This window comes from Gopherus evgoodei, chromosome 4 (genome assembly GCF_007399415.2).
Source record: "Gopherus evgoodei ecotype Sinaloan lineage chromosome 4, rGopEvg1_v1.p, whole genome shotgun sequence".
Classification (NCBI taxonomy): domain Eukaryota; kingdom Metazoa; phylum Chordata; order Testudines; family Testudinidae; genus Gopherus; species Gopherus evgoodei.
The window spans coordinates 19677270-19702921 of record NC_044325.1 but is presented as its reverse complement, the minus strand read 5'-3'; the positions used below and the strand labels follow the sequence as shown (position 1 = coordinate 19702921).

Below are 25652 nucleotides of genomic sequence, written 5' to 3'. Positions count from 1 at the left end.
GGTGACAGAGAAGTAGTCTACAGCCACTCCCTGGAAGAAGGAGATGTGTCCAGGGCAATGGTGTTAGGTAGTCTGCAGTTATTCCCAGACATAGGACTGGAACCCGGCGTGCAGGGCACGCCTGGGATCCCCTACCAGCTGCTGGAGAAGTGGCACCGACTGAGCAGTGGAGCCAAAGACTACCTGGGACAGTTGTCCGATAGGACTTTGATACCCTGGAAGGGAGGATTATAGTGACCTGGCTGGAGAGCTGCGTCACAAAGAAGGAGTACACCAAGTCCTAGAGAGAGAGCGAGACCATGGCACGAAGAAAGGGCTATGGCATCCGAGTGGAGTTAATCACCAGGCATGGCCACAAGGTGGTGCCCCAGCCGTGAGTGGAAGCCTGTGGCAATGCCCTATTGAGATTTTTGTATTTTAAGCAGGACCTCAGGGGCTTGTGTATGATCTTAGTATCTCACCAGGCTTGGGAATTTTGGAATTACAAGGGAGTTACAAGTATCAGAGGGGTAGCCATGTTAGTTTGGATCTGTAAAAGCAGCAAAGAATTCTGTGGCACCTTATAGACTAACAGACATTTTGGAGCATAGGCTTTCGTGGGTGAATGCCCACTTCGTCGGATGCATGGGAGGGAGTTACAACTTGTCACAACAACTGACTGTCTAGTTGTTTTGGTTAATTAAGTTCCAGCCATTTTTCCATAATAAACTGACTCTCATTAAGCTAATCCTTGATCTGTATCACAAACCAGTCTATCCAGGTAAAACTGAGTCTCTGGCTTTCCTTCACAATGTAAAAGCAGCAAAGAGCACCTTATAGACTAACAGATGTTTCGGAGCAGGAGCTTTTGTGGGTGAATACCACGAATGCATCCAATGAAGTGGGTATTCACCCATGAAAGCTCATGCTCCAAAACGTCTGTTAGTCTATAAGGTGCCACAGGATTCTTTGCTGCTTTTATTGATCCAGACTAACACGGCTACCCCTCTGATACTTCACAATGTAGTGGAATAATTCCCTAATATACTGCCTTCCAGATCGCCGTGAATTCAGCATTACGCCTCTAGAAAGGCAGGCGGTGAGTATCTAATGTGAAATAAGATCCCAGAAGCTTAAGCATGTTATCTATAGTGCATTGTTTTGCATCTCCAACCCACTGAGCCAAAGAACCAAGCGTTTTCTACAGTAGATTTCCTGTTTCATTGTCAAAGCTCAGCCTGGTTCCAATTTAAATACTGATCAAATAAAAAATGAATGTATTCCTTGAGGCATACTAGACTGGCAGCCCTGGAGGCTTTAGTTCTCTGTCTAACCAGAGAACAGGTACAGCATGAGCATGGCTGTAAGCTTCCACTGTCGTCCTAACGTGATTCAGCACCGACCTGGAGAGGCAACAAGGTAATGCAACTCATTCTTGTCCTCCCTGTGGCCATAAAACCAAACCAAACAAACTCTCCTCCTCCCACTCCCCCAGTTAATACCAGTTCTAATGGTGTTTGCTGTGGTGTGGACATTTGTCCAGTAGGAATAATCCTGTCAGCATCAATTCATATTGCATATAAAACCAAATGTAGCACATATGGACTTTACATCACCCCCACCCATAACTCTGGATTTGAACATATTAGTCAGGTGATGTTACTTTGCACATCATTGTGGTATCCAGGACCATTCCCTTTTAAAACAGGAATGCAATCAAAACATTGTAGCTTTTGCACAACCATTTATAAAGACTCAAATATCTGCCCTTGGAAACTGCTTTGCTATTTGAGGAAAGCAACTCGTTTTGATGTTAAACATTACAAAAGAAAAGACTTGTAACTTAAATTACTCCATTTAAGAGCAATAATGAAAGTCCGAGTGTGGGGGAGAATGCAACAGAAATTTTCTATGGGAAAATATTTTATATCACAGACAACGTTATTAGTTTCCTAAATTTAGTTAGATAAAAATCTTTTCTGCCAAGACACCGTGGCTGCAGCACCATAATATTTGGCACAGAACACTTTGCTTTATTTGTATGCATTTCAATAGGGAGGAAAGTCTTTTAAATTCAGAAAGTTTCTGGAAACTGTAAACTCTGGGTTCACAAAAGGGAATCCAGATTTACAGATTAATCTAGATACAGCCAGATTCATCCCTGGTGCTATTCCACTGACTTAAACAAATTGAAGTTTGGTTGGGTTGACCTGTAGGGGGACAGATTTGCAAGTACTCAGAACCCCCAATTGACACCAGACCTTCAAAAAACCTCAGCTAGTAGTTAGGCACCTAAATAAGAACCAGATTGTCAAAAAAGCAGAGCAATCAAACCACTGAGCTCTTCTGAAAAATCTTGACCGTTTATTTTGGTTCCTAAATGGGAGCTGATCTCTTTTGAAAATCTGGCCTAGTTACACAGGGGTAAATTTGGCCCAGTATGTTTAACCATGCGAGGATGCAGTTTGAAAAACTACTCTTTATGTATTTGTTAAATAATCATAATCTGTTTTCTGAGCTTGCAGTTACATTGTTGGAAATTAGGTAATTATCTTCAAGTGATTAGAAAGTACATTTAAGATCATAAGATCATAGCTGTTACAGAGGGACAGACAGTGCTGGAGCCTGAAGATCACAAATTTAAATGATCAGTTTATTTTAGTTTTTTCAAAGTCCATGTGAACCATTGTGTAAGTATTGTAAATAATTTAATGTTCTTCACCCTGCAACTCTCCCTCCTCGCTCCCTGGAAGCGGTGTCAGCACCATCAATCCAGCACGACTGGGGCACCCAAAAATAACAAACCAATGTTCACACACAACAGAGAAAAATGCAGTTTAGTTAAGGAATCAGATTTCAGTTGTATGTTTCACAAGGGTTATTATAAACAATAGTGAAAATATTTTTATAGCTTTAAAAATTATCTCCTTGATAGTGTCTTGGGTTTCCTTTTGAGTCTCATATAGTAGAGAACATAAATTGCACTGTACTTTCTAGCTCTAGTATGAATGAACTGAGAGGGGTGGAGTTGTTTCAAAAATCTAAAAAACATTGTGTCTTGCCCTGCATTACTAATCCTAACCCTGATGCATAATAGTTCCAGACGTACAAAGCAGTTCTATTAAGTAGAAAATAATGGCTTCTTTATCTAAATGCATAGCTGTCTTTTTACCATGTAGCTTGGCATGGAGAACTATTCACATGTAAAGGTTAAACATATTTTGGGAATTAAAATAAATTCAGAGTGCATTCTTCCTGGAGCTCCATAGTTAACATTTTCTTCACAGAAAAAAGTAGTGCCATGTTTAGAGGTAATATATACAAAAGCTGTGATGATTTGGGGAATCTACATACAATTTATGAATTCTGGTTGATTTTACATTACTGAATGACACCCTCTGCTATTAGGACTGTAGCATGTCTCTCCCAGACTAGGCAGCGGCGGCTCCAGGCACCAGCACTCCAAGCGCGTGCCTGGGGCAGGAAGCCGCGGGGGGCGCCCTGCTGGTCCCTGCAAGGGTGGCGGTCAGGCAGCTTTCAGTGGCCGTCTGTGGGAGGTCCGCCGGTCCCACGGATTCAGCGGCAGTTAGGCGGTGGGTATGCTGAAGCTGCGGGACCGGCGGACCTCCTGCAGGCAAGCCGCCAAAGGCTGCCTAACTGCCGTGTTTGGGGCAGCAAAAAAGCTAGAGCGGCCCCTGAGACCAGGGACAATGGAGAGCCGTTAACTTGAATGGCTCCCATTCAGATGGAAGCACCTTAGGACAACAGGGTGGCTGAAACTAGGAGAACTAGTTTTCTGCAGCTTCTCTGAAGGAGGTTGGGGTTGGGAGCAGAAAAGAGGAAACAAAGAAACCAGGGTTAGTGGTAGGACATTATAAATCGGACTCTATCAAATTCATGGTCCATTTTTGTAAATTTCATGGTCATAGCATTTTAAAAATCTTGAATTTCATGGTTTCAGATATTTAAATCTTAAATTTCACGGTGTTGTAACAAAACATGAATTTGTATTTAAAAATGGCATAATATAAACATGCAAAGCCCATAAGACTCAGCGTTTCTCAAACTGGGGTCCTGACCCAAAAGGGGGGTTTACAAGGCTATAGTGTGTGTGGGGGATGTCATGTTGCCACCCTTACTTCTGCGCTGCTTTCAGAGCTGGGCAGCTGGAGAGCAGCAGCTGCAGGCTGGGTGCCTAGCTCTGAAAGCAGTGCTGCTGCCAGCAGCAGCACAGAAGTAAGGGTGGCAATATCGTCCCCCCCCCACTCCCACAATAACCTTGAGACCCCTCCTTTTGGGTCAGAACCCCCAATTTAAGAAACGCTAGGTACTTGTGTATACTTTTATCCTATATTATCGGGTATTTTTATAGTATAGGATAAAAGTACATGAAAAACCAGATTTCATGGTCCGTGATGCATTTTTTATAGCCAGGAATTTGGTAGGGTCCTACTGATAAGCACAGAGAGACTCTCAGAATCAAAACATGAAGGTTGGGGCAAGTGGGAGGAACAAAGAGGCATTTTTTTTGTAGCAGAGGGACTTTTCTGACTGAGGGATCGATTCAGCCCAGGGTAAGGCCAAAGGAAGCTGAGCCAGAAAAGAAAGAGAGGGAGACTCCATGATTCAGAGAAGCCATGAGCTGAAGGAGTGGGTATCTGGACACTTTAGAGTAGTGGTTTGCAAACTAGGGCTGCCGCTTGTTCAGGAAAAGCCCCTGGCGGGCCAGGCCGGTTTGTTTACCTGCCGTGTCCACAGGTTTGGCCAACTGTGGTTCCCCCTGGCTGTGATTAGCCACTCCAGGCCAATGGGGGCTGCAGAAAGTGGCACAGGCTGAGAGACATGCTGGCTGCCTTTCCTGCAGCCCCCATTGGCCTGGAGCGGCGAACAGTGGCCCGTGGTAGCTGCGTTCGGCCAAACCTGTGGACGTGGCAGGTAAACGAACCAACCCAGCCCGCCAGGGGCTTTTCCTGAACAAGTGGTGGCTCTAGTTTGAGAACCACTGCTGTAGAGAACTCTGCCTTAATCCCAACAAATACTCCAAAGTGGTAAGGAAACTGAGGCAGGGAAATATATGCGGACATTTCTCAGTTTGCCTGAATCTGCATCTTTTTTATGCTGTCTAATGTAAAGAGTAATTGTTTTAGATTCCCTTTTTTGTAAACCCCTTGGGTTATGTGCTTCGATTATCGCATGTTCCTGATGAGTTAAATGGTAAACTAGCGCATCCACAAGGTTGGTGCTCTGGGAGAGGGTGTGCATGAGCCCCTGTGGTGTCTTCTGGGGCTCAGTACTCGTCCTGGGAGCCTAGGGCAGCTGGACTGCGAGGCCCTATTTCCTTGAAGGGGTAATAGACAGAGAGCCTGTGCCCAGGGAGTGTGCCAGAAAGCTCAAAGAAAGAGATAGTGCTGGAGCCTACCCAGCCTCATGCCTGGTCTACACTAAAAAGTTAGGTCAACCCAGCTATGTTGCTCAGGGTGTGCCCTGAACAATGTAAGTAAGCTGACCTAACCCGTGGTATAGAGAGGAAGAATTTTTCCATCGACCTAGCTACCACCTCTGAGTGAACCCCTCCTGTTGGTGTTCATAGTTTCTATACTGAAGTGCTACAGCAGCGGAGCTGTGCCACTGTAGTGTTTTAAGTGTAGACAAGCCCTCAGGCAACTTAAAGCACAAGAGCTCATGGGGTTGGGACCCAAACACAACCTTCTGGTGGGCAGGGGGAGCTCAACCAGGAGTGTAAATTAGACTCCTTGTCCTGACTCTGATCTCATTGTAAATCAGGATTGACTCCACTGAAGTCAATGGAGTCACATCAAAGGAAAACCAATGTAAGTGAAAGGAGAATCTGACCCACTTAGACTCCCTTAGACCTATTTAACAGTGTGTGGGCTGGAGCCTCCACTACCTTGCACCTTATGTAGTCATTTACCCCTGTTCAAAACAGATTTACACCCACTGTGCACAGTTGTAATGACTACACTTCACTGCAAGGCAGTGGAAAATCAGGTCCTTTGAGCAGAAGAGTGGGTAACATACACACCAAGGAACTGTAAAGTGTAGGTTACAGCAGAGGGTGGCCTACTTTAACTTATGCCTTCTTCCACCCTGCCTTACTTCCTGGTTTCAAGGAGGCATGATCGGCAAGCATGCGAACACAGCCATGACCCCAGCTTCCTGTTCATTAACTGCAGTAAACGGTTCGTTTCTAGAGCGAGGCACATGCTGGTCCCTCACAAAGGAACAGCAACATGCACTAGAGGTCCTGACTGCCAGCCTGCAGTGATGGCAAGAGGTCTGACACTGCTCCCCAACCCTTGGGGAGCCATTGCAAGTCACAGAAAGATTGCTGCACATATTACCCTGCAGTATTGCACAACGGCACTGATGGAGGGGAACAACAGTCCATCCTGAAGTCAGCCTTGAGCTGCCCCCCTTAAGGAAGTAAAGGAACAGCAGTCTCCGAGTGGGGATGAGAAAGAGAATGGTAGTGAGGTATTTCCAGTGGAGATAGAGAGGTACTGATACCATTTTACAAGGCACTGGTTATAAAACCTCAGCTGGAATACTGGGTAGGATTCTAGTCACCCATTTTCAAGCAAGATGAATTCAGACTGGAACAGGTGCAGAACCCAGCTACTAGGATGAGCAAAGGGATGGAGGGCCTATCTTCTGAGAGAGGACGAAGAGTTTGGCTTGTTCAGCCTTGCAAAACAATGGCTGAGAGAGGAGCTGATTGCTCTCTATAAACACATCAGGGAATTAAACACCAGAGAAGAAGAGCTCCGGAAGCTAACAGACTATGCTGGCACAAGAACAAATCGATATAAACTGGCCATGAGTAAATTTAGGCTGGAAATTAGGTTTCTTATCAGAGGAGCATGATTCTGGAACAGCCTCCTAATAGGAGTAGTGGGGGCAAGAAACCTAACTGGTTTTAATATGGAGCCTGGTAAGTTTGTGAAAGGTGTTATATGGAAGGGTTGCCTGCGATAGCAGGGGATTGGACTTAGTGACTGAAGAGATCCCTTTCAGTCCTATGTTTCTATTTTCTTACGTTCTTAGGACTGCAAAAGCAGACTGTACGTAATCCTATAGAAGCTGCTATCCTGCCTTTAGGATGACACAACTGGGGTTCAATCCTAGTGAGCCAAATGTTCCAGGCTTCCTGCCCAGGGTCAGCAGATAAGAATCAATGCGTCTCTTTTCGGTTCCATTTTTTGAAAAACATTGGGCATTAGATATTATGGAAATAATAAAAACAAACAAAGAAACAGGTTAAAAAATGCTTGGTAAAATAAGAAGGCCTGATCCCACAAGCATTTACTGCCAGGCATAATGCTCAGTACAGTGAAAAGCCTCACTGATTTCCATGGGACTACTTCCAGTATTAATCACTAGGTCCAGTAACAAGTATTTGCAAGACTAGGCTCCCGGCCAATAAAACAACAACAAAAACCAAAAAAAGGATGATTGCACCATGTAACTTGATATTGTCCAATCCGTTTTTCATAAGGGGGAAAAAATTGTCTGAAATCTGAACCCTTGTTGCATTTTTAGACACAGCAGTTTTAGGATTCCTACTTCAACTGTGATTTTAATAGCATTTTAACATCTGTACCAATAATTAAAATATTTTGTTGTGTATTGTATGCTTTGGGCCAGATTAAAGTGTCACTCCAGATTTATGTCAGTGTCACTGAGAATAAAATTTGGCCCTTCATCTTTAAAGCACATTTGAAACATTACCTAATCATCATCTGACTATGGTATATATACCCATTTTACTTATGGGGAAACCGAGACCGAGTGACCTGATATTCAGAAAAGCTGAACTACCACTGCCTTCAGTGAAAGTGGCAAGTGCTCAGCATGCCTAATATCAAATCAAAAGGGGCAGGTTATGAAAAGGGATCAGGGACAGATTTTCAAGTGCTTTATACACACAATAATTGACTTGCACAAGGAATGAGAACAGAACTGGGACTAGCACTCCGGATTTCCTGATTCTCATTCCTGAGCTCAGACCATACTGATCTATCAGCGCTGACTTGTGATGTATTCCAACGGAGTCAGTTTGAGAAAAGAGTTAATTACTTCTGAAACTTATTTTTGCCAAGATTATTTGGTAGATACTCTATTCGGAATGGCTGATCTCTTAGAAGTAGAGTAACCAGATGTCCTGTTTTTAAAGGGACAGTCCCTTATTTAAGCCCTCCTGCAGGTGTCCCAACTTTTTCTTAAAAACAGGCAAATTGTCCCATATTTTCTATCTCCCTCCATCAGTACTGGCGGGTCCCGCTGCTTACTGGATCCCCGCTTGCCAGCTGCCCTGCCACCCAGTGATTGGGGGGTGGGGGAGGTCCAATGGCCAACGATGGGAGTGGGTTTGCAAAGCTGGTGGCGGAGCAAAGATGCAGCACGCGGGGCCGGACACTCCTCTGCTGGTCATCAGCACCTTCTGCGTGCCAGCTCTCAGCCAGCAGGGCCTTGCCCCATAGTCCTGTTTCTGGCTACGCAGTGTGAGCTGCGGTGACTGGTGAGTGCAGGCAGGTGCCAGGCAGCGGCTAGTTCCGTGTCGCCTCTGCTGCCCACCCATCCGCCCTTTACGTGCTCTGCCTCGCACTGTCCTCTCCCTGCTTGCCCCTTCACCTCCCAGCCCTGCTGCTCCTCCATAGCAACACAGGTAGGGCACGTCCTGCTCCCAGCTCTGTGAGGAGAACCAGTCCCTGGTTGAAGCACTCAGCTCACTAACAGCCTGGGCGGCAGGCTCCTTCCTTCCCCCACTGCCTCTGGTTGGGCTGGCCAGGAGGAGCCAAGCCCTGCATGTCTCAAAACCTTGCACAGAGCTGGCATGAGGAAGCCTCTCTAGCCCTCAGATGAGCTTGAGTGGTGGTGGTGGTGGGAAGGGATTTCCAGGCTGTTCACACCCCGAACCTGCAGGCTACACAGCAGCCCCCTGAGCCCTCTTCACCCCCCTTACCACCCCTCCACCATAGATCCTGCCCCCCGGTGCTCTGTCCCCTCGGCACCCACCCTCCCCTGCTGAGCCACTCTCTGTCCGGGTTCGCTGAAGCCCCTGCAGTCAGGTTCCTTGGGCCCTGGTGCACAATGCAGCCTTGGGGCCTAACCCCTTCCTGCCCATGCTGTAGCTGGGAGACAGGAAGCAATGGGTTATGTCGGTGGCCAGCAGCAGCCTGGAGGTGTTAGCTGCCTTTTGACATTGTGCAAGTGTGAAGGCAGGAAGGGATAAGCTGCTTCCAGCCATGGTGTGGGGGTGGGGGGGGGGTGTGAGGGTGTGCACACACAGAAGAGATAAGCTCTGCAAAGACATGGGCCAGGTCATGTCTTATCCCCTCGTCTTCCCCTGGAGCTGGAAGTAGCTCCTGTCCTTTCCCTCCCGCACAGTGCTGAAAAGCTGCTGCTGGCCACATTCTGGTATGAACCCTGGCAGAAATCTAGGGAGGAGGAGCATGTGACCCTGTGTACTCCCCCACCCCACCCCCCGTCAGGAAGACGTGACCCTAGGTACTGGGAGAGGCGGGTCCATCCCGGAGGCCCAGCCAGGTATGGAGAGCAGAGATTGCTGGGTTGGGTGGGCCAGTCACCTCCCCCCACCCCCTGAGTGAGAGAGGTGTACATGTGTGTGTCACCTCTCACTGTGTGTGGGTGGGGGGGAGGTAGGGTGTGTGTGTCACTCCTCCCTGTGTGAACCCTAAATCCTTAAAGATAAGAAGGTAAATAAAAAGAATCCAGCTATGCAGTATTTCTTTTTAACGGAGGCACAGTCAACTTGATGTTGATTTGAATATTTGTACTTCATAGTTCTGATTGTTTGCCATTGAACTCACTTTAATATGAGTAATTTTACCAGTTGTCCAGTATTCTGCATAGAGAAATATGGTCACCTTACTTAGAAGTGGGCCTTCCTACAGCCTTCATGTGTGTGTATATGCACACCATGCATTGCACATACACAACACCTACACACGTGCTTGAAAAATGTTGACACCTGTGCACACACTTTGAATAGTCTACTGCAGCTGCAACTGGGCTCAATTAGTTTTATAAGTGCAAAGTCTAACACAAGGGAACCCGTAGCTGTTAAGCTGTTGAAATTCCATGCAGAGATGTTTTCCCCATGTAGATGCATGCACACTTTTGCAAGCACGTGTACGAAGGGAGCAGTCTGAAAATGTGCCCTTCCAGCTTCTAGTTAACACGAGAATCTCCCTGCTGAACAGTTCCAGCCCAAGGATGCTGGAAGATACATTTGACATGCATGTGTTTCTTATTAAGTGAAGCTGTCAGAAAAAGGGAAAGGTTTAGATTCCAGAAGTGGTGGAGCTAAAGAGAAGACAAATGGTTGGGCTGCAGCATTACCAGAGAGACAGTCTCTAGCTAAGTCATGCTGCCCCTGCAGCTCATCATTCTTCACTTCTCACTGTAAGGCTGCAGATACTCCTTTCCACGCATGTCTGCAGTGAGATTAAACTACAGATTGCAAAACACTTTCTTTTATACCTAATCCCTGTGCTGCAGTCAAATTAGGGAGGAGAATACAGCAAAGAAGCAGGATTAATTTCACTCGGTATGCCTCTCTTGTTGTTCCATGAACATAGGGCCATATTCTGTTACAATGGTGTAAATTCAGACCAGCTCCACTGACTTTAGTATAACAGAGTTGAATTTACATGGGTATAACAGCAGAATTTGGCCTGTGATCTTTAAATTACAGCATCAATTAAAACCCCTTTAATTTCACTGTAGTATTTTTTTTGCAAATTTTCTTTAAGGTTTTTACTCAAAAAGCATAGACAGCCCCATGAGGGTGCTGTTGTGTGGCAACGGAGTACCACATAAATTAAGCAAACTCTGGGTATTATCTCTAAAAATATGTGTTTATAGTTCCCTGCCAGTTTCTGACTAATGCTTTTGTTTGTTGCTATAGTGAACCACACATGAATCTGATAGGCAAAAGCATTCTTATGACTAACCTTCGCTCTCTGGGGACTGAAAAATGGAATTACAAAACAATCTGAGGAGACTGTGGGAGGAAACACCTTTTTTGGCACAAGATCCACCAACATTAAAAAGAAGAATATCGAGAGTGGAAAACATTAGAAATGGGAACTGTGCGGCTGGGTTGGCTTTAACCTACAGTGATCCAAACAGAGCCTCTGTCTAAAATGAAACATAGAAAGTTGTCTTATTTGTGCAGGGAGCAGTACTGGGAGCTCTCACCAGGTGTTGTGGGATGGATCCAAAGCCTTTGGAAATCAATGGCCTCTTGGGATCAGAACCCAAGGCATTCACAGCCTGCTCACTCAAAATCCTTTTATCTGATTCAATGACACATAAGCCAATGGTTTGAATTTTCTCACTTTCTATTATTGTTTGTATTTTGGTAGCATCGAGAAACCTCTACCAAGATCAGAGTCCATTGTGCTAAGCACTGTACAAACACAAAGTGAAAGAGAGTCTCTGCCCCAAAGAGCTTACAGTCTAAATAGACGAGGCACATGACGGGAGAGGAAACGGAGCTGATGTGACTTGCATAACACGGCAGATCAGTGGTAGAGTCAGGGACAGAAATCGCCTCCTCCCCCCATATGTTGCCTCAGGAAGACGCGGCCCCAGGAGAGGCAGGTCCATCCTGTAGGCTCAGCCAGGTATGGAGGGCAGAGATTGCTGGGTTGGGTGTGTCAGTCACCACCACCACCCCTGGGTGAGGGAGGTGTACGTGCTACTGTCCAGGTCACTGGACCAGGCTACCCAGCTTTTTTTGTTTAAAGAAAGAATTTCCTACCTACAGGAAGAAGTTTTCTATCTAAAGAAAAGTTCAAACCATTTCTAAAATAGAATAACTTAATCTATATTCTGCCAGACCAGATTTATGTTATTGTTGCTTCATTATTTATTTTAAATAACCCTTTTCTTCCAGGCTGTGCAAATATCAGGGTAAGGTATTATTGTCTATAGGAAAAATCAATATTTTCTATTGATATTAGATATCTGACCACAGCCTGCATGCTGCCTCTTTGTCCAGAATGTTTCCATTATCAAAACTATTTTCAAAGGGTTTCATCATTTGGTGGAGTCCTCAATGGAAAATTATCTGAGCTCTATGTATAGCTCTGTTGCGAGAGATTCCAACAGAGTCTGATGCCAAGCGGCCATTGACTTCCTTGTAGACATTAGGAAGTATCTGTTTTTTGACTAGTGAACACAAGATAAATGACTGGGATACAGGATACTGCTATAATTTGAAATGCACATGTCATGGGACTTATGCGGTAGCTGCTGATCATTTAATTACATAGCACCAAATCCCCAACTACCCAGATTTCATTGTGTCGAGCAAATCTTCACTGGACTCCTGTAAAACTGATATCATGACATGTTAAATACTAAGGGGAAGCTACATGATCATTTCCATCCTGTACCCAGTTATAACTATTGAATTTGTTTAAAGCTAGCTTTTGAATCAGTTTAACTTTAAATATTTTCACAAAAGATCAAGTATTTTGTCACTTAACTCTTAATTGAATTCATTTATAGGTAGGGCCCTACCAAATTCACGGTCCATTTTGGTAAATGTCATGGTCACAGCATTTTTAAAAATCTTGAATCTCATGGTTTCAGATATTTAAATCTTAAATTTCACAGTGTTGTAACTGTGGAGGGTCCCAACCCAAAAGAGACTGGGGGGTTGCAAGGCTACCCTTGGGTAGTGTAGGAGGCTTCGCGGTATTGCCACCCTTACTTCAGCACTGCTTTCAGAGCTGGGTGGCCAGAGAGTGGCAGCTGCTGGCCGAGCACTCAGCTCTGAAGGCAGCATTGCCACCAGCAGCAGCACAGAAGTAAGAGTGTCAATACCATACTTCTGCACTACTGCTGGTGGCGGCACTGCCTTCTGGGCTAGGGACCTGGCCAGCAGCCACCACTCTCCAGCTGCCCAGCTCTAAAGGTAGCACAGAGGTGAGGATGGTAATACTATGCCCCCCCCACAATAGCCAGATTTCACGGTCTGTGACACGTTTTTCATGGCCAAGAATTTGGTAGGGCCCTATTTATAGGCAACTAACATGAGGCATCTGAGCCAGGTACAAAATAAAGACCAAACACAAATAGCTATAAGGCAGTGGTTTGTCCAATTGTGGACTGTCGCTCACTATAGGACTCTGGAGCACTTACTGGTGGTCTGGGGAGAGGTCATAGGAGGTCATAGAATGCTGGCTCCACCTCTCTGCTTTCAGCTGCTTCTACAGATGCCCAGGCTTTTCATTAAATGTCTGAAAAGGTGCCAGCCTAGCTGGCTCCGTGCTGTGGACAAGAATCTGAAAGCACCAGCAGGTACTGAAGCCACCAGCGTAACAATTAAAAATAGCTCAATATCCTAACGTTATTTATTTATCCACATCAATAACTGCTATGGATGGTGGAGGGATGCCGTGTGATCTGGTCTAGGAGGGGAGATGGTCTGTGCAATCAAAAATGGGGGCAGAGGTGGTCCGCAAAACAAACTCTTGTTCCATCCTGAAGAGCAAAGCGCAAGCAACTAGCCTAACATCACTATTATGAATATTGTTCCTTAGATCTTATATGGCACTTCTCATCCATCGCTCTCAAAGGACTTTAGAAAGGAAGATAGTTATGTTAGGCTGGTTGCTTGTGCTTTGCTCTCCAGGACGGAACTAGAGTTTGTTTTGCGGACCAAATCTCTGTTTTGCAGTGATGGAAACTGAAGCAGCACAGTGAAGTGACTAGCACAAAGTTTCACAAGAAATCAGTGCAGATCCAAGGCTAGAACCCAACTGTGTTGGAGCGCAGGGCTAGCTCTGCAGGACTACACTACCTCCCTCAGCTAACGGGGGAAAGGAAATGCTTCATATTTACTTTCCCATGTCTTCCCTGCTCTCTCTTTGTCAACAGAAACTGAACCAACCAAGCCTGGAGAATGCAATTGTTTCCAGCCCTGGCAAGGAAGTCAGTTTGCATTTTTATTGAATCCAGCCCTAAAAGAGAGCTAGGAAATGATTTCTTTGCCAGCTATAGCAGGAGTCCTTTAATTTTATGTATACATATATATTTACTCAAGGAAAGTGCTATGTAACAGATATTAATTATTGTTTGAATAAATGCTTTGTTTTCAATATAGAATTTCAATATTGAAAACAATGTATTTACTCAAATAATAATTAATATCTGTTACATAGCACTTTCCCTGAGTAGATCACAAAGCACTTTACATAGGAGGTCAGAATCATTATCCCCATTTTAGAGATGGGGAAACTGAGGCATGGGCAAGGGAGTGACTTGCCCAAGGTCAGCCAGTAGTAGAGCCAGGCATAGAACCTGGGTAATCTGAGTCCCAATACATTGCTTGGTCCAGCTGACCACACTGCCTCCATTATTTTTAAAACATTCTTGTGGCAATTTGATGTGTTTGTGCAGCGCTTAGTATGCAGGAGCCCTGGAATATGATGAGGGCCCCTCGGTGTGACAGCAGTAATAACAATGATAACTGATTGATCTAGCTCCCTTTCTTTCAAATCCTACTGGATCAAGATTTGGTAAGTATGCACTAGAATTTATTATATACAATAATAAAAAATCTTCAATGCATTTGTGTGGTACTGGCAGGGGAGGTGGGCCACAGCAGTGGGCCACTGGCACTGACCTCAGTGAGGAATTCTCCTTAAAAACTGGTGGTCCGATCAGTGTTAATTTTACATCCCTTTAAAATACAATATAAGACACAGTACCTGTCTAGGGCGTCACTCTCACAGCCTTCCCAGGAGCTACGGATGTTTATTTCCATTTCTATTGAGATGTGTTGGTATCTACTGCTTCTTCAGCTCCCCTATGTATTCCTGTCTGGGTAAGCCTGGATATCTGGGTGATCATCAGCTAGGATATTCCATTACTTGCCTCCCTTTTTTCCTTTCAGGGCAAATACCACTCCATATTTACTGCCAGTCACTATAAGAATCAAGAAATGCTGGACAGGCAGGTTTTGTGGTGCTGCTGCTGTAACTTCATTGCCTGTAGCTCTGGCAAAAGGATATTTCAGAGGAGCTGATCAGTAATTAAAAGGGCAGATGCAGGTAACAGGCATTTTATCACCCCTCACCTATATGCTGGTGTAAACAAAAATACTTTGACATTGAAAGCTGTAGATAACGTAAAATATTTCCTTTACAAAAATCCTGCACTCGTGATTTCTCTTGAACAGAGAAGTCAGTGTTGCAAAGGTAGTCCTCTGGTCTGACGTTCTGCGCTTCTCTATGACAGCAGACTCCGAGCCCCACGTGTAGCAGGAATAGGACACTGACACTAACTTCTGCTGTGTGGCTCTGAGAGGAGAAACTTGCACTAAGGGATTTACTGAATAAGGGCAGCTATCGCTTTGCCCCAAGCAGCCTGAGCCTAGGAGGACTAGAAATCACTGAGAGTTCTTGGAAGCCTCACAGACAGTAAAACAAACTCAACATCTCCAGAAAAGGTTTCTTTTTTTCTGCTAAAATGCTATTGTTTTTTTTAATCTCACCCTCCCCTCACCCACCTTCACCCATTTGTCTGTTTTATCCACCTTTTTGGTACTTGGACAGTAAGTTCTTTCGGGGCAGAAACTGTCTTGTTACATGTCTGTACGGCACCTAACAGCATGAAGGCCTTGATCCTTGTTTGTGGCTCTGAGAGGTGCCATCATAATACAAATAATCAGTAGAAAGATGTAATCAGAGTAAGACTATAAGCAGTCTGACTGTTGCTTTTCTGTAAACAATAACTAGCTTGAGAGACCCCAGATTTGACTCCGCCTTCCTCACAGGGACATTTTCAAACTTAGATTTTTATCCCTCGAAAGAGACTTTGTTAGTCCTTCCTTAAAAAATAGGGCTACAGTCATAGTTCAGTGGATGGAGCACTGGAGTGGGAGTTAGCAGACCTGAATTCTAGTCCTGTCTCTGCCCCTAGCCTGCACAGTAACCTTGGGTAGGTTATGTGCCTGCTCTGTGCCTCAGTTTCCCTATCTGTAAGATACGATACTGACCTAATTTGTAGAGCGCTTTGAGATCAGCTGATGAAAAGCGCTAGGTCAGAGGTAGATGGTAGTATTAGCACAAAGGCAGGCTCTCCTAGTACCAACTCATGATGCCCAGGTTCCCTTCTTTGTGAGCCTGGTGTGCTTGAAACTGACCAGACTCATAGGTGTCTCCAAGCAAGCCAGTGCATCAAAATCTGATCACTGTCAGTCTCCAGCTTCCTCAGAAGAACTGAGTCAGCACAGCCTGCTTGTTGTTGGCATGTCAGCCATCCCAGATGCTGGGCTGTTATGGCCATATGTAGCCCAATTTTGGAAGGAATAGTGTTTTTTTCACTATTATACATTTTAAAAAAGAAAAATGTGGGAGAGTCAAGTTTTGATTGAGTTGGTGGCACTTAACACCTGTTTCACACTCACTTTGCACTGGGTAAATTACCCTGCAAGGTGCAGGGCAGTGGAGAATCAGACTCATTGTGTATATCTCTGGGAGCATGCAGTGGGGCTTCGCAGTTCTGTATCCACCCTATTTCGAGGCTGTGCTTTAAAGCATCAATACAGCTGTCAGTTGGTGTTTTAAAGCATGTGAATTTACTTGCAGTTCCCCACCGCAGGCGTGCTGGTAAGAGATAGAGCTTTGACTCCCTGTCCCAGTCATATGGCTCGGTTAGCATTACCAAGGGACCATGCACCCGTCATGTGGCAGGGGTCAGTATCTGCAGGCTCCAGTGATAACTGTTACAGCTTCCATTTAAAAAAAAAATCAATTGTAAACCAACCAAAAAGTCCAAGCACAGCGAACGTGGCCAATTAATCAAACACAAATGGAGATGTCAGGGCAAATGACCTGAACTTCCTGCCCGATGAGAGAATTATGTCGCTTCTTATTGGTCATGTGTCAGTACATATGGTCTATAAACCTCAAAGGCTTTCTGATCACATGGCCACCTCTCAACACAGTTCCTTCTGCAATGGCTTGGCTGACTGCTGAGGTGGCTTCATTGCCCATAGACTGCTGCTTGCAGGCTTTTCCAGTGTCACCGACTGGGATGCTGTCGGCATTCTCTCCATCCTCAAGAGAGAACAGAGTTATCTTTGGCTGGGTTTAGATGTTTTCTGTTCCCGTAGGAGTGCTCCTCAAAGTAGTTATGACACGTGACCTTGGTGTGCATGAGATAGCTGCTACCTTGGCAGGGTGCCAGATGCTTCTCTGTTTGAAAGCGAACATGCTTGCCAACTTTCAATGGGCGTAACTATTTGGCATTCTGACTGCAAAGCTTCTTCTCTTCTGGTTTCCTGGCATGCTCTTCTGTATCCAGGTTTAGCTGTCTTTGACTCCGGAGTTCTGTGTGCAGAACTTGCTGGATTGGGCCCATAATAAGCTTCTTTTCAGATGTTGCATGAGTTTGAAATCTCCTTTCAAGAGCATTGTGAGAACTGAAAAAATTGAACGTCTTCCCCCCCGCCCCGAAAACACCTTGCCTCAAGTCCCCCCTTGTCTAATTTAATCTATTTCAGAGGCATCTAATCTTATCATCTAATCCTGCTATCTATGAGATTTCTGCATCACACATTTTGCATACATAGTGAATTCCTCCTGTTGGGAAACACAGCTGAAAGTACATCTGCCACCCAGCGTCCCTCACTGCTGCTGCTTGATACTTGGCTGTGAAATTATTTCCCACGCCGTTTGTGGCCCACCCTTTAGCAGGAAGGAATGTTTTGATTTTTAATTGGTAGCTGTATACGTTGCGGCATTCACGTTTAAACTGCAGTAGTGCCCAGGAGATTTATCTAAGTTGGGGCATCGTTGTGCTAGACACTGCAGACAAGAGTAAATGACAGTACCTACTTGCTACTGCATCTGTCATCAGCTACACTTGGTAGCAGCTGCTATGGTAAATGTTATAGATTGTAAGGCCAGCAGGAATCATTGTGATCATCATCTAGTGTGACCACCTGCATAACAACGGCTGTAGAACTTCCCCAGAATTAATTCCTGCTTCTAGTCCAACAGCTGTGCTTGAACTACAGTATAGCTTTTAGAAAAGCATCCAGTCTTGATTTAAAGATTACTAGTGTTGGAGAATCCACCACAACCCTTATTAAGTTGTTTCAGTGGTTAATTACCCAAAACCAATGTCAGTACTTCTCCTTAGAATTCAGTCTGAGGAACCTATTCTACAACCATCTGTGCCGCTGTCCTGCCTCCCCTTCCTAGATTTACATTTCACCTTTATTATTTCCATTATATGGTATTTTATATTCTAACATTCCCTGTATAACAGGACCTTCTAATCAGAATGCCCACACTCCCATGCATACTGTGCTCCTCATTGGCGATGGTATGGAAATGTTGCTCTGGTCTTCTGCAGGAGGAGTCCTGTGGACTAAAATGGACTTGTGCAGCAGTGAAGTGGGCAATTCTGCTGATTTGGGATTAGTAGTCCTAGGTGGGGAGGAGAAGAGAAACGAGGCAGAGAGCTCCTTTGCAAACAAAAGGCTTGGCATGCCCAGCGGTACTTGTTGGAAATAACTGGCTACTACAGAGCCACTTTCGGCAGTAACCTCCTCTTACAAGAGTTGCATCGTTAGTAGCTGCATACAGTAGAGTCTCTATTTACTTTCCTAAAAACAAATCAGTATATGCAAGAGATTACACGCACCCTGAAACTAATTTGCAAGTTCTAGGCTTCCTTTTGTGGCTTTTTGGTTTTCTTTTGGATAAACAGGGTTTACATATTTGGCCAATGAAACATACAATTTACCAATTAATTTGTAACTGGTGTCACAACATTTGAGATGTCTGATTTCCTTGCATCAGCCAATACAATTATACCAATCAGCTTCTCTTAAAACGCTAAAGAGAGACAGTTTTTAAAAGCGAAGGTGGATCACTCCTGAGTTAACTTTACCCAATCCATTTCATTCATAAATTCCTGCCAGACTGACTGAAGCAGTTAAATCCACTATGGATATACAATCCAAATGCGGGTCTAGTTTAACACTGCTTTACTAAGCAATATCACTAAATTTATGCATTCCACGATTGTTTCATGCCATGTTTCCATCCAGTTCTCTGCAAATCACCAAAGTAACTGAAATCACCCTCTATGAATATTTTGCGTGAAATATTTCTAAAAAACATCTTGTTTTCAACTGCTTACCATATTATAATAGTTAATTAATGGTCATATTATGCCCTGGTGCAATAGTTCGCTAAGAGTTTAATAGTGACATATCACCACTCTTATTTTTTCTAGCGATGAATAGCTGTAAATATGAAACCTGATTATAAAAAGTTAGGCTCACAATTGCACACTGCTACCACAACTGTGTAAATAGCCGTGTAATTACTCAGTTTGCCAGTATAAATGGGGATGGAGTAACTGCTTACTTTAGTTAGGCACAGAATTGTATGCACATTTTGCTGCACAATTACATGCCTTATTTCCCCTCCCCCTCCATCAGTCCCATAACGTGCAAGAAGTCAACTTTAACTAGTGATAGGAGACACAAGTCAGATCAAATAATAATCAGCTCAAACTTTCACCTCAAACGTGAACCACACCAAAACCTGACCTTGTCTGAGCTTTGAAAATGTTGGGAAATGTTTAATGACATTTTTGCATGCTTCTCTAATCTGCCTATAGCTGATATTAGAAGCAGACATAGTACAGGAAAGGCTCAGCTAGAACCAGGAAATGTTTGCCATCTCATGAGAAAGCTGGTTCTTTTGAAATTTCTGGATTGATTTTTTTTTCTGACCTTGGACTTTCTAATAAACTCGGGTACATTTCACATAAAAAGATTTTTGGATGCTTATCTGAACTAAATGGACACGTCAAACCTTTTTGAGGTTCACTTTCAACTAGTTTTAACCACATTTGTTGGATAGAAGCAGTACTTAAAAATGATTAACTACTATTTATAATTCACTTTTCATCTTCAGAATGCTGTACAGCTGTTAATTAAATAGTCCTCACAATGCGGGTAAAGGAATATCACAGTCCCCACAGGATTTCAGTTCTTGCACATGTACTTTGAGTATTTGCTTTAGTCTAAGACTCAAATTCTTCACCACAGCCCTCCAAATAATATTGGTGGGGCTGGATGGGTGGAGCAGCATGAGGTCAAGACATGGCAGGGGTAAGAAAAGACTGGGCTTCTGGGCACTGGTGGAATGGTAAGGAAATTTAGATCAGCATTGGCTTAGGGTAAAAGGTTTGAGAGCAGGGGATTTAGTTGGAGATTGGTCCTGCTTTGAGCAAGGGGTTGGCCTCGATGACCTCCTGAGGTCCCTTCCAACCCTGATATTCTATGATTCTGTGACAGCTGGAAAGCGAGCATGTGAGGGGTCCAAGGAGAAGCTTAGCAGGTAATGCTGATGGCCATGGGAACTGTCATTACTTCATTAAGTTAATTTAGGCAGGGGGAGGTGGCGAATTGCCTGGCTTCTGGTACTGAACAAGGAGGGAAAAATGTTTAGCAGATCCCAAACTTTGGAATCTCCATTAGAAGCACAATCAGCAGGCACCTCAGAGGATTCATCTCTCAACAGGAGGGTCCTTAGCTCTCAGCATGTGGAGCAAGAACGAAGGCAGAAGCTAGGTAAAGCTGTACTTTAAAACCAGATAGCTGCAGTGATGACATGGCTGTTACAGTTACCTTGTTTGTATACTAAAGTTACAGCTTAATGCTGTTAAGTTAAGTGGAGGGCATATTTATTCTGCTGTGTGGACAGCAGACTGGATATTTACTATACTCTTGGACCATTTTCTAATGGCGAGTGTTTTTCAGCTGGCTTGGCAGTGATATTAATCTGATTACTTTTATTTGCAGTTGGGCAAAAAAGTAACTTTCTACAGAGACCGAGGAGTCTTTACTTGGCAGATAAAGCTGATCCCTTTGATGCCCCTATTGTGTCATGTGTTTGTGTTTCTGCTCTCTTAAGTTTGGCTTGCGATCATGCGCTGTCACCGTGGGCCTGAACTTGTTCTGCTAGTTGTCAATAGGAGTTTCACCATTAGGAGCAAGATAAGGCCCTGCACATGTTACATCCTTTATTCAGGGCCGGTGCAAGGAAGTTTCACGCCGTAGGCGAATCTTTCACCTTGCGCCCCCCCCCCCCACTGCCCTGTGGCAGCTCCCTGCCCCACCTGCCCTGATGCACATCCCCTGTGGCAGCTCCCCCCACAGCCTGAGGCATCCCCGCGGCAGCTCCCACCCTCCTGGCCCAGGGAGTCGTGTGGCACCTCCCCCCCACAGCTCACCTCTGCTCCTCATCCTCCCTGAGCATGCTGCCCCCTTTCTAATTCTCCTCCCAGGCTTGCAGTGCCAAACAACTGTTTGGCACTGCAAGCCTGGGAGACGGGAGAAATGGAGCAGCGACAGCATGCTCGGGGAGGAAGCGCTGTAAAAAAAATGGGGGTCAGTGCTTTTTGGAGCCCCCAAATCTTGGCACCCTAGGCAACCACCTATTTCGCCTTAATGGTAGCATCGGCCCTGCCTTTATTGCTTCTGCGTATTAACCAGTCTTGATTATTTTCAGCAACCATTAAAGCCATTGTTTTCCCTCTTTGCCCCACCGCTGTGGATCAGATTGTGAATGACCCCTCGGTCACTGCTTGTTCTCTGACAATCAAGTGTCAATTCCCTTGACTGCTACAGGAAGACACTGTCCTTCAGTGACTTTATTTACCCACCTAGAGCCTTCAGGGGGTACAGCTACATTTGAGCTGGGAGGGGTGATCCCCAGCTCACGTAGACATACCCAAGCTAGCACAGAAAAATAGTGCGTCCATGGCAGCTGTGCGGACTAGCTGCTCCCAATCCAATCCCATTTCACCCACAGAGTATCTACTTCGCTGCTGGCCTGAGCAGCCACCCGAGCTGCCACGGACATGGTATTTTTAGGTGTTATCTTGAGCACAGCTAGTTCAGGTACATCCAGGTGAGCTGGGCCCTGCCCCTCCCGGCTCCAAGGAGACGTACCCTTTTTTGAAATAGGAGGGTCATTAAGAAGGATGTAGCACATGAAGGGCCCCATCCTTTCCCTTGCTTCCACCACTCGAGGCAATAAAGCCCTGCCTTACAATATCTGGAGGATGAAGTGTGCCTGGCTACTGAGTGGTCTTAGGTACCCTCCCCTCTCACACCTTTACTCTTCCCATGCAGGGGCCAGGCACTGCTGCCATTCACAGGAAGGATCCTTCTCCTCACTTGTCCCAAAGATGGAGCTGAAGCATCCTCCTGACCTCTTCCAACCTGCTAGACCTCCAGGCTGAGTGCCCTAATCTCCATCTGACCCAGCCTCAGAGCAAGCAGAGGGAGCTAGATCCTAGCTAGTCCCTCAGGACTAGGGCCTTTTCTGGAGGGAGAGGGAATGCTGCAGGCACTGGGAGCTACAGGGAGTGGGATGGGCCGCTGTTGTTGGACGGCCTGGGTATGGAAGGAGAGGTGGCACTAGGATCCAGAGAGGAAGCAAAGTGTGAGAGCTCCAGTTTTACTGCCTTCGGCAGAGGTTGGTCCTGCCTGAGCTATGGAGCTACCCCTGCTTGTACGGAATGTCAGGTCCCCCACCTTCAGGCAGAGCTATTCATGCTTGTGGCTAGGAGATTTCTTGGTGGAAGGTTGCAGCATTATGGAGCCATTCTTTAAATGACCCAGTAGTGTAAGGCTGAACCTGCAGCTGTAGACCCCACAGCAGCATGCTAGAGTGTTCTTCCTGAGGGTGATAGCCCTTACTTTTCCAAAGCGCGTTTTGCTGGCTATATATCATGGACTGAGTTTATAGCACACAGAAATGGCTATCTATATATGATACACTGTAGGTTACTTTCCCACCTTTAAAACGCCCCCATTTCTTCCCTGACTGGTTATTATTTCAACTCCTAGTGTTTTTCTGGTTCTACAGTACAACAGAGACCCTTTTTTTCAAAGTCAGTATATTCAAGAACAAGAGCTTTGGTGATTCTTTAAAGACTCAAACCAAGAAGCATAAATTCTTATTGCTTTGCGAAGAGCAGAATACTTCTTGGAATAAATCATTAAAGGCCAAGTTCTGCCACCCTTATTTACATTGAGTAATATTGTGCCTTTATAACCAACGGCACCTCTTACAGAGTGAAGCATTGGCAGTGTATTATAGACAGATGGCTGGATTTCATTGCAGTGTTGAGCTCCATGTCCAGCCAAAAGTGAATAAAGGCATGTTGACCTCATTTTGGGGAATTCAGATTCATCTCCCAAGATGATTAATAACCTAAAATATCCACTGTCTCCAAACCCCTGGAGAATTATCACTAACAAACCATACAGACACCCCTTCTGATTGAAAGACCTTGCCATCTTTCATACTAAACACAGCTGTACAGTAGATTGGAATTTAGCCATCTTCAGTGAATTACTTTTAAGTGCAGAGTATACAGTCAAACTGACTTTACTTTAAGAAGATTTACACAAACCATGTAGCCTAATAGCTGAGTGTACTTTACGAGAGTGCCACACCAAAAATAGTAAAATGACAAGATCAAAGAAAGTTTGTTTATGCTATTTCAGCTAAAAATCTACATTATCCAACAGAGAAGCTAAAGCCAGCATAGAATTTATTAACACTGTAGCAGGACTAGTGCTGTTTTATAGTTTAACTTTTAAGGTTATTGCAAATAAATGTTTCAATCCCACTTGTTAGTTTAAAAAGAAAAAAAAATCAGCAGCCCAATAAAAAGTCCTCAGGCGTGATGCATTTTATGCTCCTGATTAAACTCCTAAAACACTGTATATACGAGTACGCTAGCATAAAGTTTTGAGAGGAAACTCTCTTTAGGGCTGTGAATAGTTTATATACGGTTATTTTTTAGTATAACAACCTGTAGAAAAAAAACAATTACAGTTATCATGATAATTATAAGGAGTAGAATTAAATCTTCAGAGTGTCGTGTTTCACAAATCACAGAGAACAACTGTCACTTCTGTGGTACAGTCCCCCCATCTGTTTGGTGTCTTCTAATTTGAAAAATGTTGTCTTTTTTCTATCAAAGACTTTAAAGCTGCCAGATCTTTCTCTGGGTAGCTACAAATGCAATGCTGCCCCACTTCAAATCCCCTGGCATTGAATGTACCATTATGTTAATCTGATCAAAGATCTTTAAGGTGCACAGTAACTGTGTTGATGGGATTATATAAGAACCTAGATAGGTAGACAGACAGATCATAGCCAGGTTTTATTAGCAGGTTTTGTTGGAGCAATCTCCCGTAGGAAAGATATCTGAGATCCCATTTGCACCAGCAAGGTTGTGCATCTCTGTCTTTAAAATCTTTGAGGGTGTTTCTAGCCTCACATACTACCAATATATAGGGTGCTTAGTGCCATGCACATATATTATGACTCTGTATATATTGTATATGGTATTTATTATATACAGTGCACATATATACAGTATCCCTCTTGTGGGAGCATTATCTACTGTAAAATACAACTGTGTGCATACAGTGGAAACCACATGTAGAAGAATCATCTTCATGATAAGACAACTTCATTTGCAAGCAAATTGCACATTGTGGTACATTGAAACAATTTGGGAGTAGGATTTTAACTTAGTATAAACAGCTTTACTATGTCCTAGTTCACTATGAGGGGTTTCACTGTAAAGTATATAGAGTGGGGAGGAGGGAAAGATATGTGCCTGAAATAGACAAGCTGTTGAATCTTAAGATGTGTGCAGGACTCAAAGCTGATTGTACACTGAAAGCTTTTGATATCTATATGTGTGACTGCGAATGAGATCAGAACATTCTCAATCCTGCTGTGAACTCGCTTGCTAATGTGTAACACTGCTTCTCCAAATGCAAGAACTAAGCAAATGAGATGTGGAAGCACTTAACTCTACGTCCAGCCACATGTGTTATATTTGGGTGCACCTTATTTTAAGTCTCAACTATTTTCCTCCCTCAGCATCACTAGATTTCCGATGGTCAGTATATGTGCATGTCTGTGTATGTTTCACTGATCTAGTGCATAGCTGGTAGCATGGCACCTTTATAACAATCATTATATCAAAGCACACACGCAGCTACAATTCTAATTTAAGAGCCCCTTCATTTATTGCAAACGTGCGCACACTGCATCATAGAAAGAGAGAGGGATGTTTAAACAAACTTACCAAAAATAACTGAAGTTCTCAAAAGTTGCCCTGAAGTTGAAATTGCCCAGAACACTAATCCAGAGACTGCCCCCCCAAGCTCTCGCTCTTTCTCACTCTCTCTCTATTGCATTTGGAATATGGGCAGTGCAGAAATCCAGCAAAACAATTTTCCTTCTATGTGGACTGGGGCGTTTCTCTACAGTCAGAAAGGGAGTGGCTGAGCCCCGGTGAGGCTTGTTGCCATACCCTAAGCCAAAGAGTGCAGTCGCAGATGACATAGCCTGTGAAATTCAATACCCACTGTCCTGAAGCAACAGCTGTAATGCTTCATTTAGGGCAGGACTGAACTCTGCGCTTGCTAGGAACTCACACTGGAGTGTAGAAGGAAAGTATGGGTTTCAGTACATGCTCTGTCTTTGTCCCACTGTGAGCCTGCGACTGCAAGCACTTGTATCTGCACAGGGTGGAGAGACAAGCAC

The 25652-nt window shown here is 44.5% G+C and overlaps 1 protein-coding gene across 1 annotated transcript in view; it reads right to left on the bottom strand.

Moving 5' to 3' along the window:
* LOC115650021 (protein AHNAK2-like) overlaps positions 1 to 25277 on the bottom strand; it is a 74248-nt gene extending 48971 nt beyond the window's left edge. Inside the window, exon 1 of the mRNA XM_030559352.1 lies at positions 25192 to 25277. The gene's annotated coding sequence lies outside the window, so the exon portion shown is untranslated. The remainder of the gene's footprint in view (positions 1 to 25191) is intronic.
* Positions 25278 to 25652: the final 375 nt, after the last annotated feature.